The following is a 16,224-nucleotide window of genomic DNA, read 5'->3' as shown; positions in this document are numbered from 1 at the left end:
AAGAAATAAAACAAGCAAAAAAACAATGTAAATTGCTTTAAACCTTATATTAAAGTATCTTTCATCTATTTGAAATATGGATAAACGCAATGGACTGGGATATTATTTTCCTGTTTTTCAGTGGGTATCAATATTCTTTCAAAAAGTATAGAATTACTGTTTGATAACAATCTTTTTATGGCTCAAAATCCTATTTTTCATATTTGATAAAACCATAATAAACACTGAAGTCTGACAACCATAACAATTAAATTTTATATTTAAAATATTTAAAGTAAACATAAGCAATTGTTAAAGAGAAAGGTGAATAAATATTTTTTACATTTAGTTCATACAATTAATTGAACGCTAAAAATGCTTGCAAACTTAATGTTACTGCAGTACGGTGAGCATGCAAAGATTCTAATGACTTAGGGGAAAAAATCCAACAGTGGCTTTCCGTGATCTTCCATAATGATAGCTGGTAATCCCATTTCAAAATTTATCCTGAAATTATATTATTTCTTTATAAGAATGATTAAGTTCACTCCCTACACAAAACAAGGTTTTACTGTCTCATTTAACATATTTAACTATTTAAATGTATTTTTTAAATCATATCATCAAGCCGAAGTAATTTCTGAAACACTAACATGAGCACTCAAAAAAGGTCAGTTAACAATCTGAATTCTAGAATTCAGTAGTTAGATATCAGTCAGAGTTAGCAAAGCAAATTCTAGAATTCAGTAGTTAGATATCAGTCAGAGTTAGCAAAGCAAACCTCACCAACAGCATCAATATTTTATCACCACTGATGTCAACAACCAGTTGCTCATAATGTCTACAATCTTCAAGACACTGACCTACCTATTACCCAGGGGGCCTCCATTAAAAGACAAGATATACACATACAAAAGCTAACTCAAAGTTAACACAAATGAAGGGTCAAATCAATGTAGCAAGGTGTCAGGAACTGAAAGAGGGTCAGAAGGTGACCTGGGAAGGAAAGAAGGAAATTTATAAGAAAAAGTTGCCTCTAACAAGAAGGTAGGCTAACTCTACTGGGCTGAAATCTGGCCAGAGAAACAGGACAATATTTTCAGATAATATTTTCAATACTTTCAGACAATGGCACTGTTCTATCATGCCAACAAATTCATCTTATAAATCAATGCAGTTTCACACCCCACCCAGCACTGAATCCTTGCAAAGTTAGTTCCAAATTAATATTCACAAAATGTCAGGGCTACCAAAGTGAAAGAAGCAGACTGGAAGGCTAGTTTACCAGCTGGGCTGAAATAAGTATGGGAACATTAATTTGTAGTATCTGAACTCAGCTACTGCCAACTTTGCCCCGTTAGTCATTTCATTAGGAGAAAAAAAAAAAAAAAAAAAGATCTGATATACTTAAAACAATTAGAAGTTGAATTGCCACTGAATCAATTAATTGCCACATTCAAGTTAGGCACCCTAACTTTTTCTTTAGCTATCATGGCCTTCTTCTCAGAGATACAATCAGGAAATTAGATCTCTGGACTCTAGAAGAATCATCATTTCAACAAAATAAGACTATTTTTCTCCCAAAACTATGTCTAAACACACCTCAGTTTGGTCAATGATGCTAATACTCATAGAAATTTGAATATTACAAAATGATCCGGTAATTTTAACAAAAGAAGGAGAAAATTCAATTCAATTCAACCCACAGGTTTTAAGGACCTGCTATCAGACAGCACCAGGCTAGGTACATAAAGTTAAAGATTAGAAAAGGCAAAGCTCACAATCACAAGACACAAAGTAGGAATAAAAAACGCATATAAAGAAAATGTTTTGAAGAACACTAACAAAGATAATGTTGAGCACTGTCTTGGTTTAAGGAAACACATTGTTTCAGGAGACATGATTATTATTATACACTTTATAATGAAGTATCATACCAAGATTCTACTGTAAACACTTAAAAATACTTTTGCTTAATTCTACATATAAATCATGCAGCCATCAAAAAGATGGCATTCCATGTGTTGATATGTAAATATGTCCAGATATATCAATAGAAATACTGAGCCGATCCCATTTAAAAAAAGGAGAAATGCAGATAAATTGTGTTCACATGTTCCTGGTATACGGATATATTTAAAAATGAGGGGAAATTGTGGACAGATAAAAAAGAAACTCATTGGGAATTTCTAGAGAACACAAAGAGGGAATAGGCAGTTAGAGGAATGTATACATTTGCACTTTGTTACTTGAATTTTTAGTGTAAGTATATGTCATCTTTATCATCTACTCACTTCTGTAATTATTGAACTCTTTCAACATATATTGAATGAACACACCTACACTGAGTCAGGTACAATTCCAAATGCTGGGGATTCAAAAGTGAATCAAATTACCAAATCCTGATGGAAGACACAGTTGCTGGTAAGAGATGGACAAGTAACTAAACCAAAAGTACACTGGACGCTGAGGAGAAGTGCCAAGGAGAAAAGCAAAGCGGGGCAAGAAACACTGGTCAGGAATCTGATAGCAAACAGAGAACCCCAAATTCTAAAGGGCCAGAGAGTCTCAACCTTAGCCCTTGGACATGAGGGGTATATAATTCTTAGATTCTCTGAGACACTGGAATAGTTACCATTATTTCTGGTCTCGACCCACTAAAACCCCATAACATTATCTGTCCCAGTTGTGACAACTAAAAGTGTCTACACATTATCCAAATGTCCTCTAGGGCTCAAAAATCACCCCTAGAGAAGAAGTAATAGATTAGAGAAACAACCCAGAGATCATGAAGATTGCTCTCCTCTTCCCCATTGTGCTCCAAAGAGAGACAGGAGGTAGGGAGAGAGCAGATCATAAAGGAAAGGTTTTTTTTTTTTTTTTAAATGAACCTTTTATTTTAAAATTGTTCTAGATTTACAGAGAAGCTGCAATTTCCTGTCTCCCTTGTTAACACCTCACATTAGTATAATACATTTGTCACAACTAATGAATGAATGCTGATACATTATTGATTCAGGTCCATACTTTACTCAGATTTTCTTAAATTTTACCCAATATCCTTTTTCCACCCCAGGATCCCATTCAAAAAAAAAAACACACATTATATTCAGCAGTCCTTTCTCCTTAGACTCCTCTGAACTATGGTCTCTAAGATTTTCCTTGTTTTTAACAATCCTGATAATTTTGAGAAAAGTACTAATTAGACATTTTGTAGAATAGTCCTCAGGCAAAATGAACCTCAATTGAAATTTGTCTGATAATTTTCTTATGCTTAGACTAGGATTGTGTTTTGAAAAGGATCACCACAAAGGTAACCTGTCATTTTCATCACATCAAAGGACATAATCACATTATTGAAACTAAATATTGTTCACTATATTGAGGGGGCGTCTGTTAGGTTTTTCCAAGGTAAAGTTATACCATTTCCTCCTTTTCTGTACTGTACTCTTTGGAAAAAAATCACTGTATGCATTCATCCCATTCTTAATGGATGGAGAGCTATGTTACCCAATTTTTCCATAAAATTAATGTGTCTGTTGTCCCCTAATTACATATATAGTCAAAACATTTTTTTAAGGACTTTGGATCTGCTACAAATAAAGTGGGAAACCACCAGATGACTCTGAAAAGTAGAGTGACATGATCTTAACTGAAAGGGTCACTCTGGTATCTTTGAGAAAATGTAGGACAGCAAGAGCAAAAGCTGAAGGGAGTCCAGTCAGAGGCTACAGAAATAATGCAGGTGGGTGACCAGGGTGTCTTGACCCAAAAAGGTAATGATGACAATAGGGAGAAGCATCCAAATCTGGACCCATTTCAGGATTTGCTGATGAACTGGAGAGAAGGGAGAAAAAGAAGTATCAAAGAAGATTCCAAGAATTGTATGATGAGCAAAGAGAGCAGAGCTGCCATGTACCAGAAAGGAAAGACTAATAGAGAAATAGGTTAGAGGGACTAAGATTAGGAGTTCAGTTATGAACAAGATAATTTAGAAATCACTATGTTTAGAAGTGGCCCCCAAAGGCCCATATGTAAGACTTGGTACCCAGCCTGTGGTGCTACGGGGAGATGGTAAACCCTTCATGAGATGGGGCCTACTGGAAGGGAGTTAGGTCACTGGAGGTATTCCCTGAGGAAGTGGACCCCAACCACGTCCTCCCCACACCCTCTTTGCTTCCCAGCTGCCATGAGGTGAACCAGGCCTACGCTACCACCATAATGTACTGTACTGCCACAGGCTCAAAGCAGCAGGGCCAAACAACCATTGAATGAAACCTGTTAAACCATGAGTCAAAATAAACCTTTTCTCCTTCTAAGCTGATAATCTCAGATACTGAGTCACAGCAACAGAGAGCTGACTAACCCAGAACAGCCTACAGGTTATCCAAATAAGGGTTTTCAGCAGGCAGACAGAGATGCAGGCAAAGTCCAGCTGGAGGCTTTAGAGTGTCAGGATACAAATGATAGTATCTAAAACAAGGAAATGGAATGAGAGGACAGACCAGGAGAACACAGAGGAAACAAAAAAAAAGGAAAAACCAAGATGGAGCCTTGTTGCTCCCCAAGATCTGAGAAGAGAAGGAAGAACCAGCAAAGAGAGCGCAGGAGTAGTTATGGGAACCAAGAAACAGTGGTGTAATGAAAACAATAATAAATCTTTCTGAGCATTTGAATCTACCATCAGAACTTAGAAAGGACCCCTAAATCCTGGCTGCAGCCATACTGCCCTCACCACCACTGCTGAAAGGACCTGGGTCACCTCCCCTCCCAAGTCATAGGCTCAACATATAAAATTGCTGCAGCTGTCCTCTCCCAAGTTACTCAGTCTAATCACTGTCCCTGCCAACACCCAGCGGGATCCCTAAACACAAAAATCACCTTCCACAACCCACCCAACATAGTTCTCATAAGACAAATCACGGTTGGGTAAACTTTCTGAAGCACATTCATAACTGAGGCTTTCTAAAACCCTGAATTTATTCTGTAAACCTGGCTAACAGAATACCACTGTAATTTGAGTAAATTATTACATACAATCTCTTGATCAGAAAAAAAAAATACTTTTTAGGAGATATTATTAACCCTACAGTAATATAAGCAACAACTGTAAACTTGTGTTTCACTAGAAAAGACCACGATCAAAATTATGGCTGTTACTCTATGCAAAACAAATAGTAAAGCTAAGAGTGGGAGATACCAATATCATTTCATCTGAAAAGTACATTATTACCTAGAGTTCATGCTTATGAAAAGTAAACTCTGAAAACCATTTTTGCCCAAGGCTACACTTTGTTATTTAGAAGGCGATCATTCCACTTGCACTAGTAATTTAGGATTTCTAAAATACATTTTCCAAAGTGAAAAAGAAAGAATGTTTACTTAGTTCAGTCTTAAAGAGCCCTCAGGTCCAATGCTTAAATATCTTTAGTATAGATTTCTGAAAATCCATTAATACAGGAAGAAAGATGATTTTTCTGGTAAAAATAAGACATTAATATCCTCATATTTCTTCATTAGAGAAATTCTCGTGTTAAGTGCTCCAATCAATTACTGTGGATGCATATTCTTCACAAAACAACAGACTCTGTACTGAGAATATAAATGCGTATATACACATTTAAATCTTAAGTTTAAGACTTAGACATGTTTAATACGCTTCAAAGACAGGGCAGTAGGTAGGATTCAGCATTACACATATCCAGGTTTGTCAAAAATCAGTACATTTATTAATGAGAGGGTACCATTCTTACATGCACAGGTAGTAATTTTAGTCCTCTATACATTAGGAAAACATTATTAAACTTTTCATTCACATAAGATAAAAATATACAAAAATGTTAAAGAATTTTGTGTTCTCCCTCATTGTGTTCTATTCCATATTTTCGTTACATCAACATCAATGAGGGTGTCACTAGAATTTAAAATTTGGAATTGAGAGCTTAATGTTCAATTTAGTGTCACTTTTTTTTTTTTCTTTTTTCCTTTGGTGCTAGGGATGAGCCCAAGGTTTCACAAATAATAAGCACACATGCTACCACAGAGTTACACTTATTGCCATTTTCAAAGAACTTTTTAAAGAACTCTAAACTGCAAAGATAAACACATTTTCAAAGCAATGTCACAAAATTGTCAAAAGAAAATAAAAAGTAAATGATTTGCTTGAAAATTTTTTGTATCAAATAAAATGTTCAGTGATTTCTAAAATCCCTTCAATAGAAGTCAAAAAATTATGTTACCAAAAAGGCTACTTGTTACTTGGCTATTATCTATTTATAGCTTCCAGAAACATTTGTAGGGGAAGCAAAAATCAAAATTAAACCTTCTAATAAATTATAAATGCAGACAGTACTTTTAAGAGCTTTCTGAAAAACTAATGAGTAGACCCCATTTATTTTCTAGGTGAATACTAATCTTTTAAACCCATACTAATAGAATTTTCAGTAAAAATGAGAGGAAGCTATGACTCTAAAAACTGAACAGTACTGAACTGTACTTTTGACCTTGCATATATCACTTCATTACTTCTGGTAACTCCATTTATATGTTGTTGTTGTTGTGGGGTTTTTTTTTTTTTTTTGGTTGTAGATGGACACAATACCTGTATTTTATTTATTTATCTTTATGTGGTGCTGAGGATCAAACCCAGAACCTCACACATGCTTAATAAGTGCTCTACCACTGAGCCACAACCACAGCCTCTTACATGTTGTTTTGATTGGAGCTATAATAAGTCTGTGACTCTAAGATTTAAGTATTTTATTCACATGATTACCTGAGAAACTGGTCTTCAAACTCCTAATACGGACAGTACAGAGCTATAAACCTGACTTTATCAGAACTTAAAACATCTGCATTTACATGATTTAATTAATCTCAAAGTTTTAAAAGTGTTTGCACCTGTAAGATTGTAAAACATTTTTCAATAACCTCTAAGAGCTAATTGACCTACAACTATATGAACCTACAGAACATTTCCATTAGTAATATGAAGACCATTGTTTCTAGTTGTTCTGTGCTACAGTGACATTAAAAAACTAATAGTAAAAGTCAAGATGACGGCTGCACCTAGGTTTCTGGCTGGGTAAGGCACACCTGTGCTGTACCTCTTTTCTTCCTCTCTTCACAACTGGAGATGTGATCAGTGTACATTACCTATCCTCCAATCACTGCATGCACATTCCAGGACAAACTTGGCCACCAAGAAGCTCAATATTCTACTTATTGTGATTTAAGGTCACCTCACCTCATGTATTTTTCTCTGTAAAAAGAAATGATTTAAATGTTGTTTTAAAAGGGTGGCCTCTGATTAACACTGGCCACTTTTCCAAAAATAGGAAGGTTTTATTATAGGTCAAATTATGCTCTCTGTGTTCTTAGGAACACACACTAGCATTTCACTAAATAGTGGATCATGAATGTAAATGTTCCATGCATGCAGAAGTTCATCAGGCAGAAAGTCCCTCATCTTCCTTACTCTCCTTAAAATGTTCTTGTTGCCTATTCTGTTCTCCTCACACCTCAGAAGGGATTGGGGCCCACCCTACCCATAAACAGATATTCTCACTGCCATAAAAAATTCTTTCTCTTCTTCAGCTCTTCTCCCCTAAATTATCTCAGAAACTCAAACATGGTCAACCATCCCTTCACTGTCGGCTGTCACTTTTTGCTAAGTCTACAAACAGATTCATCCCTACTTATAATACACAACTCTCAACCTGCATTTCCTTTAAACTATTTTTCTCTCTCATACTGGCAAAGATCTCTAGAACAAAAATAAAGTGGTTTCTCTGCGTCACCTTGACCTCCTAATAGAACTCTTCTAAAAACCACGTCACCCTCACCTGCTCCACACAAATCCTTCAGATCCTTCTTGGCAAATAAAGTAACTTCTTCTGGCATCACAAGCTGATGTCCAATCCAATGATCATTTCTCAGTGCTCATCTTCTCTGATTTAATGTCACATTTGATGCTACTCACCCCTATCCCCAGCAATCCTGTGTCCTTTTTATTGTCAAACTACCTAAAAAACAAAGTCAATCCATAACATGTAAAGAACAAGACTCGATGTGTAACTGACGTGATTCTGCAATCTGTATATGGGGTAAAAAGGGGAGCTCATAACCCACTTGAATCAAATTGTGAAATATGATATATCAAGAACTATGTAATGTTTTGAACAGCCAACAATAAAAAATTAAAAAAAAAAAAAAAAAAAAAGAACAGTGAAAAAAAAAAAAAAAAAAAAAAGAACAAGACTCTACACCTTCCTGATTCTATTGAATACTCTTTTGTACATGTACTGCCTCTTTCACCTTAAAGTCTGGTATTACACACTTGTGACTTTCAACTCGTCCCATATGTGCTTATATTACCACCCTTCAAGATATCATCCACTCCACCTCAATCATGAAAAACCATGACTGAACCCCATATTCAATCCCTAACCTCTCAACACTTTTCCTAAAAAACCATCAAACCTAAGCCTGTTTTCCACTCATTCTCCATAGCAAAATAGTAGCATTTTCACTGTATTTTCCTATTTCAGTGTAGTTTTACCAATTCCTCAACTCATTCAACTTGGCGACCAAAAACAAAAATCAAATAGAGAAGGAGGGGCTGGGAAACAATACCTGAAATCTAGCACCAGCTTTGTCTCTAATCAACCATCTGAATTCAAAGAATTACTTCTGTGGACTCCATTTCTTTGACAAATTAGAAATTGGATAAAATTTTTATAGCCTTCTACCCTCCCCACATATTCCCCTTTTCCCCACCACCTCAAATCCAGGATTTCTATAACCTCTTTTTCCTGCCTGCCAAAATTCCATTTCTAAAGAGTTATCTAGATTTTGAGACTTTCTACTTCCTCAATTTCTCAAAACTGTTCCCTTCAGCCAGGCACAGTGACTCAACTCCAGGGACTCAGGATACTGAGGCAAGAGAATCCTAAATTCAAGGCTAGCCTCAGCAAATTGAAGAGACTCTCATCAACTTACAAATTTTTTGTCTCAAAGTAAAAAATAAGGACTGGAGATGTGACTCAGTGGGAAAGCACCCTGGGTTCAAGCTCAAGTACCAAAAAACAAAAACAAAACAAAAGTTCCTTTCCATTTCTGTTACTATTTTCTGGTTCACAGGTGCACTTGTTTTTAGGCATAGTGTTTTTAACACTTCTTTGGCATTCTGCCTATTCAAATTTCTTTGTGATTTTATTCACTAGTTTGAAAATAATATTTCTGCTTAAGTATACTCATCTTAACCTGTATTAAAGACTTTCAATAATCTGACCTCTATCTTTCCTAATCTGATTTCATTATTATTAATTCCTATTTCAAATCAAAACGGTGTACTAACCATGAGGCTTGCAACAAGGTGAAACACCAAGCTGTCCTGAGCCAATGACAACACCCAGAGTTGAGGCTCAACTAATCCAACATCTACACCTCTTCCCTTCTGAAAAATAACGCAAACAAATTTATTTTATTTTTCCTGCACTCCACTTTTCACATACAGCTTTATTTTCACTTTCAATGTTTCCTTCTTTTCCTCTATCCTCAATCCTTATTATGAAAACAATCCTCCAGATCTATATAATCAATCTAAATCATTGCCATAGGTTCTTCAATGTTCTACCTAGACAAAGATACATCATAAATCAAAAGAAAATAGGATTAAAAATGCACTGATAATAAACTAACCAAGCATTCCCCTATAGACAGCATGACGCTCTTAGTACTCTCTTTCCTCCATTCATCACATTACAGTCAAGCCACACCATCCTATCTATAACTTGCTCTGCACATGCCATTTGCTTTCCTTGAACTATTCCCTCCTAATCCACTCTTCCCTCATAACTCATCCTTTCCTATATCTGCCTAATCCCAGATCTCCAGCTTGCTGAAATGTTTTGATGGACTGTCCTGACCCAAATGGATCTCTTGTTAACATTGATTTTGATGTTTAATATCTTTCTCCCTCAGTGGACTGCAATCTCTGTTAAGGGGAGGAAACCTAACTTGTTCACTACTGTATACTGCATTTAGCCCAAAGTTTGGAACAGAGAGGATCCATAGCTGTTGGACTGGTAAATGGATAGATGGATTAAGATTAAGAACAGAGAATAAAAGGCAAGACTAAATAGGGGAGGGGAGACAAGGAGGGTCAATATGAAAAAAAAATAATAATACATCCATTATTCTCAATAAGAAATCCAGGCACAATCACCAAGCCAGTAACAACACTGCAAATGGCCCTGCAGATGGCTCTAGATTCCAGGAGCCCAAAAAGAGGTCACTATCCACATCAAAATGCTTCAAAATTGGCTACAGGTAATGCCAGATGGGTGCCTGTACAATAGACCTTATCATGAAGCTCTATACTTTTAATAGTCTCTGAAAGATAAAGATGACTAATTTTCTTAGAAGCTTAAGAAGATATATAATTACTTTATGGACTTCTCCTATACAATGAACTTTGGAATTAAGCAAGAATTTAGATAATATTTAAATCTGAGACTTTCAGAAAGGAAGACTTTAAAAGAAAAACATAAAAACATGCTATATACAATATATATTTTATATATTTCTAATTTGATTGAATACATTTTTAAGTTTAATGCTCCTCTTAGATATGAAAGGAGAAAATAGCAATTTTCTAATATTAAATGTCTATCACCCATTTTTAAAACTCCTTTCCAGAATAAATGGATAAGCCAACACTCGCAAAATGAACAACTGAGTCCAGAAGACAGAACTTGGTTTCATCTCTACATTATCTGCTCAAAAGAACACTTTCCTACTGTAGATTCCCACTCACAAATATTAAAATGCACAGTAAGCCTTATGACTTCTATTAAATCAGGAGATACTTTCAGCCACAAATTGGGCCATTGAGATAGTATTTAACGCAGTAATAGTGTTTTAAACTGATTTGGCACCTTATTGATTCTATGTAAAATCAGACATATTTGCATGAAAAACAGGTGGTAGCAGACTTCCTGAGGATTTAAACAAAGTCTTTAAGATTCGTCCCATTTTTAAAATTTGAAGAAAATTACTACTTCATAGGTGGCTCTAGAGCTAAGCCTAAGACATACATACACTAGAATGGCAAGGACCCAGCAAAGTGAAAATAGTATTAATTTGCACCACAACTTTTAACATGGCTCTAAATGATTTACTACCATGATAAGAACCCAACAGACACTTTTAGTGACAAATTAAAAGATACAAATAAGGGGCTGGGGATATGGCTCAGCAGTCAAGAGCTTGCCTAGTATGTGTGAGGCCCCCAGTTCAATCCCCAGCACTTACTAAAAAAAAAAAAAAAAAAAAAAGGAATACAGGTGGCCAAAATGATTTTTATGAAGTCCTGTCTTACTTCCACAGTGACAAAGAATTTGGCTTTTCTAAGATGTTAAATGGATATACAAATGCAAGTTTTAATCAAAACTTAACATTGAGCTTGTTAAACAGCACATTTGACATAACAATCAACTGTTGTTTTTTACAACTACATAATATTTGAAGTGTTTTTACATCATAAACCTTCTAATACATAACAAGGTAAAAGGGATGATTCTAATCGTGGAATCAGAGCTATCCTCCTAAGACACAAAGACAAATACCAAAATTAAGCTATATAACTAGGGTACTTGAGTACCTATAACAACTAAATGTGTCAGATAACATAACCTAAACTCTTCCAATGAAGGACACAACCATTGCCTATTTTCAACACCCGCCAAGTATCTTCTTAAACTATTCAATACTGAATAGATGATGCACTAGGAATCTGCTTTTGGAAAAGGTAAGTAAGTAATTGAAGGTTGATGCACCTCTTATGATTTGTAAGTCACTGTTATTTAAAAAAAAAAAAAAAAAGGAAAGGAAAGGAAAAAACTCTTCTCTACCAGTCACCATGGAGTTAACAAAAGCCACTTAATGAAACCATAGTCCAAACACATGCAAAAAAAAAAAAATTAACTGCATAAAAAATATTTATGAGTGTATTTTCCTAATACATAAAATTGCATCCTTGTTTCCAAAGCTCTGCAATTCAGAATACTGGGTTCATTTAAAAAAAAAAAAAAATCTTAAGAGAAAGTTATCTTCCTAAAAGAAAGCACCTTACTAAGAAGTACTGAAGAGCCAGAATCTCTTTAATGAAAATCTTACAAGTTTCTCTTCCAGAGAATACAGAAACAACTGACAAACCGCATATTTTACAAACATTTAGTCCCGCAGTGTAGCAACCGCAAGTCTTCAATCTGCATTCAACCAGTTGCACCTAAACCTCAGGGCAGCACTCCTACAGGGCACAAAACATCTAAGACAACTCTGCGACTCCATTTCAAAGACCCCACTCTCCGCGACGGGCCTTCCTTTCATCTCACCTACGTAGTAAATGTTTCATAAACTGGAAGAGATCAGTCAATCCAGGAGCAGGCAAGAGTGTTACCCGCAAGGAGAAGCGGAGCGGTGCAAGGTGTTCCGGGCTGGGGTCAGCAGCGCTCACCCTCGGCCGCCTGGAGCCAGCCTAACGAGGCAGCCGCTATGTCCAGCAATGGCTCCCCGGGCCAGACCCCGCGCTCAGGGCCCGCCGCCGGCTCGCTGCAGCACCAGACCCAGTAATTACCATGCCGTTCACGTCGCCAATTACCACCCCCAAGCCACTCCGCCTCCGCATCCTCCCAAGCCGCCGCAAACCGGGCGCCAGGACTGAACTTTCCAGGGGGAAAGAAGAGGACTCAACTCCTTACCACCTTCCAGCCGGGCTCTTTCTTTCTCCCGATTTACTGGGATACCGGGAGGAGCAGACTCCTGAGCTGGACAGCCTCAAGAAGGCACCCACCTAACAGCCAGCCCGAGGAGGGAACAAGTTGCATGCCCGCCGGGCACAGACGCTCCAGCCCGACAGCCGCAGCCGCAGAGCGGCGCTGCGCCCTCACCTACTTTCCAAACTTTCTTCCCTTCAAACTTACTGCAAAGTTGGCCCCAAGTGGCAACAGCGCTCTCGGGGCACGCACCTCGTCGCCTCAGCGCGCCCCCGAGCGGGGAGCGGGTCTGCCGGGGACCTCACTGGGTCCGCACGTCCGCATGGTGCTGGCAGCCGGCTTCACCACTCGCCGCCTGCGCTGCCGGTACCGAGGCATCCAGCTCGGCCCGGTGCCTCAGGACCTCCGCACGGAGGATATCCCTCCGCCTGCGGCCACGCCTGCCTGCGCCGGCGCTCGTTTCTCCAGCGCGGAAACTCTAGCTGACTTTCTGCGGCGGCAGGACTCAGAGCCCACGGGTCCTAGGTAACAACTATCTGCCCGAAGTCAAAAGAGACCTTGAACCTACAAAGGCCAGCTCTGTGCAGGGATAAGAGCAAGCGCCGGTGCTAGCGAGGAACACCTTTGGGCTTGTTCTAATGCCGTTAGTTATGGCCAGCACGCAGATGCTGGTGAAAATATGGAATGTTCCCCTTTAGGAAAGGAGTAACATTCGCTTGGCTTAGAAAAAGAAAAAAAGCTAAGACATGAGGGCTACGCGTCCCTCAGGCTTTTTTAGAACTTTCAGGAAATTCCTGAATCTGCATTTGAATGCCTGGGTTCTGGGTCTGCGTTTGTTTGGTGGAATAAACTACTACAGGTCACAAAAGGAATGTAGTTAAGATAGGAATCTACTTCCTCCTGAAATCTAAGCTAAGTCCGAGGGGAAAGGAGGTATTTCCTCCGCGACCTCTTTGTGCAGAACTAGTTAGACCCCAGAACCTTCCGGGTCCGGCAGCTAACCCCAGCGCCAGCCTCTCCGGGCACCAACACCAACACCCCCCCACCCCCACCCCCCGCCAACTCCCCGTCTGCGGACAAAAGGCAGCCAAGTCTCCTCGTGCACTCTCTCCCCCGATAGTTCCGCAAACTGCATCCAGTCTAACGACTACAAGTTCCCCAGGGAGAAAAGGGAGCCCCTGTTGCCGGCGCCAAACGCCCCCACGCTGGTAACTCTCTTGCGGGGGGAGCGCCCAGTCTCTGCGTCCCAGGGCTGAAAGCCCATCCCTGCACCCACAGATCTCCAAACGGGCTTAGCGCAACTGAGACTCAGCCGAAACCCTGAGCGTTCAGGAGCGTTGAGACGCAGCCCAGGAAAGAGAGCGAACTTGACCTCGGAAAGTTTCTGGGGCTTCAACATTTTCACACTGTGTGGACCAAGAGATCTGATTTTCCTGGGACCGGTGGAGGGAGCTACAGGGGGAATGGCGAGACAGATATGGACGAGAGAGTCCAGTGTTAGAACACTGTTTCCTTGGTTCAAAGTTAATATCACTTCCTAAGCCATCTTAAATAAGATGACTGAAAAAAATAATGGTGTCTAGCATGTTTTGATGGGGAAGAAAAAATAATGCCTACAGAATGGGGGTGCGGATTCATAGCACCATATTCGCTGATCACTATTTAGAAAACACATAAATTCACATACTCAGTAAACACCACCATCCAAAGACTTGTTTGGCCACCGCCTCAATTGCGCAAAGTGCTACTGGTGTTACAGGTCAATTTCATACATGGAACACCTCGAAAGTGAATGACCTGATCTCCAAGCTCAACCGGTTTGCGCCCCTTGCTGAATTCTCAGAAAAATACCACTACACAACAACGCCAGCCGTTCAGGGGTTGGGGGACGGAGAGCATGGTGTAGTACCAGGAGGGAAAAGGAAGAATAGTAAAAAGTACAAAAATACCATTCCGTAACATAAAATTACAGGATTTTCTGAATGGCATAAAAGAATCCTGGAGAAAATTGTTGTCTATTAATAAATAATAGGCTTACTAGAACTAAACATCTATTTGAGAATCCCGAGTTGCCAGGCTCACCGAGAAATCTAATTGCCTGGAAGAAGTTGCAATTCGTCGCCACGGGATCCACAGAAATTCAGACTCTGGTGCTGCCAGGATTTTACTGATCTTTAGCCTCTACATAACGAAATGGAGATGACTTTTCGGCCAATGTCGAATTACCTTCACATAAAAGAAAAATGTGATTCAAGTTCCACATGTGTCCTTTACAAAGAATCAACCAGATCCCCCAGAGACTCATGGAAATTAAGGGGAAGGGGGCAGTTCCCAATACTAAAAACCTTTCCTCCAGGACTGCCTTTGAATCTAGTTCACCCCAGCTGATTTTTGGAAATTTACCGCCCGTTTGGGTGGTAAATTAAGGCTGCTGAAGCAGTGGCAACTGAGCTCGCGTCCAAGTCCCTGGAGTGCTCCGCAGTCACAGGTCCAAGTTCGCCTTCCGCGGAATCCGGCAAGGAGTGCGCTTTGCCGGGTGTCCGGACTAGAGGGCGCTGCGCCACTGCAGATCATGCGGTCCCCGATGCGCCCTCCCAGGGCACCATTTCTAGAATAAGTTACGTTCGAAATAACGCACAAACGGCATTGCTTCTCAAGTTCTTTTGAACAGTGCTCTGTATGTATTTTTTGAGTTCCAAAAGCTATGCACACAGATCTTTCATTCCCAAGCCCTGCACAACCAGAGTGTTGTGCAGTTCCTTGAGCGGAGAGCCTGCGAGATGCACGCATATCCAGCATTCTCTTGGAGCCAAACAGCCCACGTTATTTCATTTACCTTTAAACTTAAAAAAAAAAAAAAAAAGCATGTATTAAACAAAGGACTTACCACTCTAGTCCAGTCCTCGGTGCTCCGCTTTGCGCTCCCAGGCAGTTGGGTAATTCGCACGCGGTTTGGATATTGTTAAGAGCCGTGTTTTAAGTACCAACTTTGCCTCTCTTGGATCTTCAGCATATCCCCAACCAGAGTGCGATCCGCCCGCGCTGCTGGGACCCAGGTGGCCGCATCTCCAGAGGCTTCCGACCAGGGGGAAACTTGAGCACCAAAAGGAGACGAAAAGAGAATGCGCGAGCGCTGGAGAGGGCAGGAGAGAAGCCAAGTTTGTCAGGACATGTCCAGGCAGCCAGCCGCCTAGTTGAGGAGTTGCGGCCGGGAGCTGCGGCGGATCGCAGTCTCTTTTCCCCACTCCCTCCCTCTTGGAGGAACTGGGGGAGGGGAGATGACGTCAGCGCCCCGCCTCGCCCCCAGCTCTCCAGTGAGCTAGGGGTTCTCTGACTGGGTCTGCCTCCCCGGCAGTTGCGGCTGCCAGTGCCGTGGCTGCTGAGGACCCCCTGCTGCAGCGGTCTCTGTGGTCAGAGCCGTCCCCTCGGTGAAATGTCTGCACTTCACCCTGCCTAGTCGCGCTCG

General features: G+C 39.9%; 1 protein-coding gene across 6 annotated transcripts in view; it reads right to left on the bottom strand.

The window, feature by feature from the left end:
* The window catches only part of Fat1 (FAT atypical cadherin 1), a 124,402-nt gene extending 108,396 nt beyond the window's left edge, over positions 1-16,006 (bottom strand). For 3 of the 6 annotated variants that reach the window (XM_071610472.1, XM_027927076.2, XM_071610476.1), the window contains exon 1: positions 15,646-16,006. The gene's annotated coding sequence lies outside the window, so the exon portion shown is untranslated. Of the gene's footprint in view, positions 1-12,743; positions 12,766-12,965; positions 13,109-15,645 lie in introns of those variants that run through there. The other 3 variants (XM_071610473.1, XM_071610474.1, XM_071610475.1) reach the window with 3 other exon arrangements.
* Positions 16,007-16,224: the final 218 nt, after the last annotated feature.

The sequence above is a fragment of the Marmota flaviventris genome, chromosome 3 (assembly GCF_047511675.1).
Source record: "Marmota flaviventris isolate mMarFla1 chromosome 3, mMarFla1.hap1, whole genome shotgun sequence".
Classification (NCBI taxonomy): Eukaryota; Metazoa; Chordata; class Mammalia; order Rodentia; family Sciuridae; genus Marmota; species Marmota flaviventris.
The sequence above is the reverse complement of the archived record's forward strand: the minus strand, read 5'-3'. Positions and strand labels throughout refer to the sequence as shown.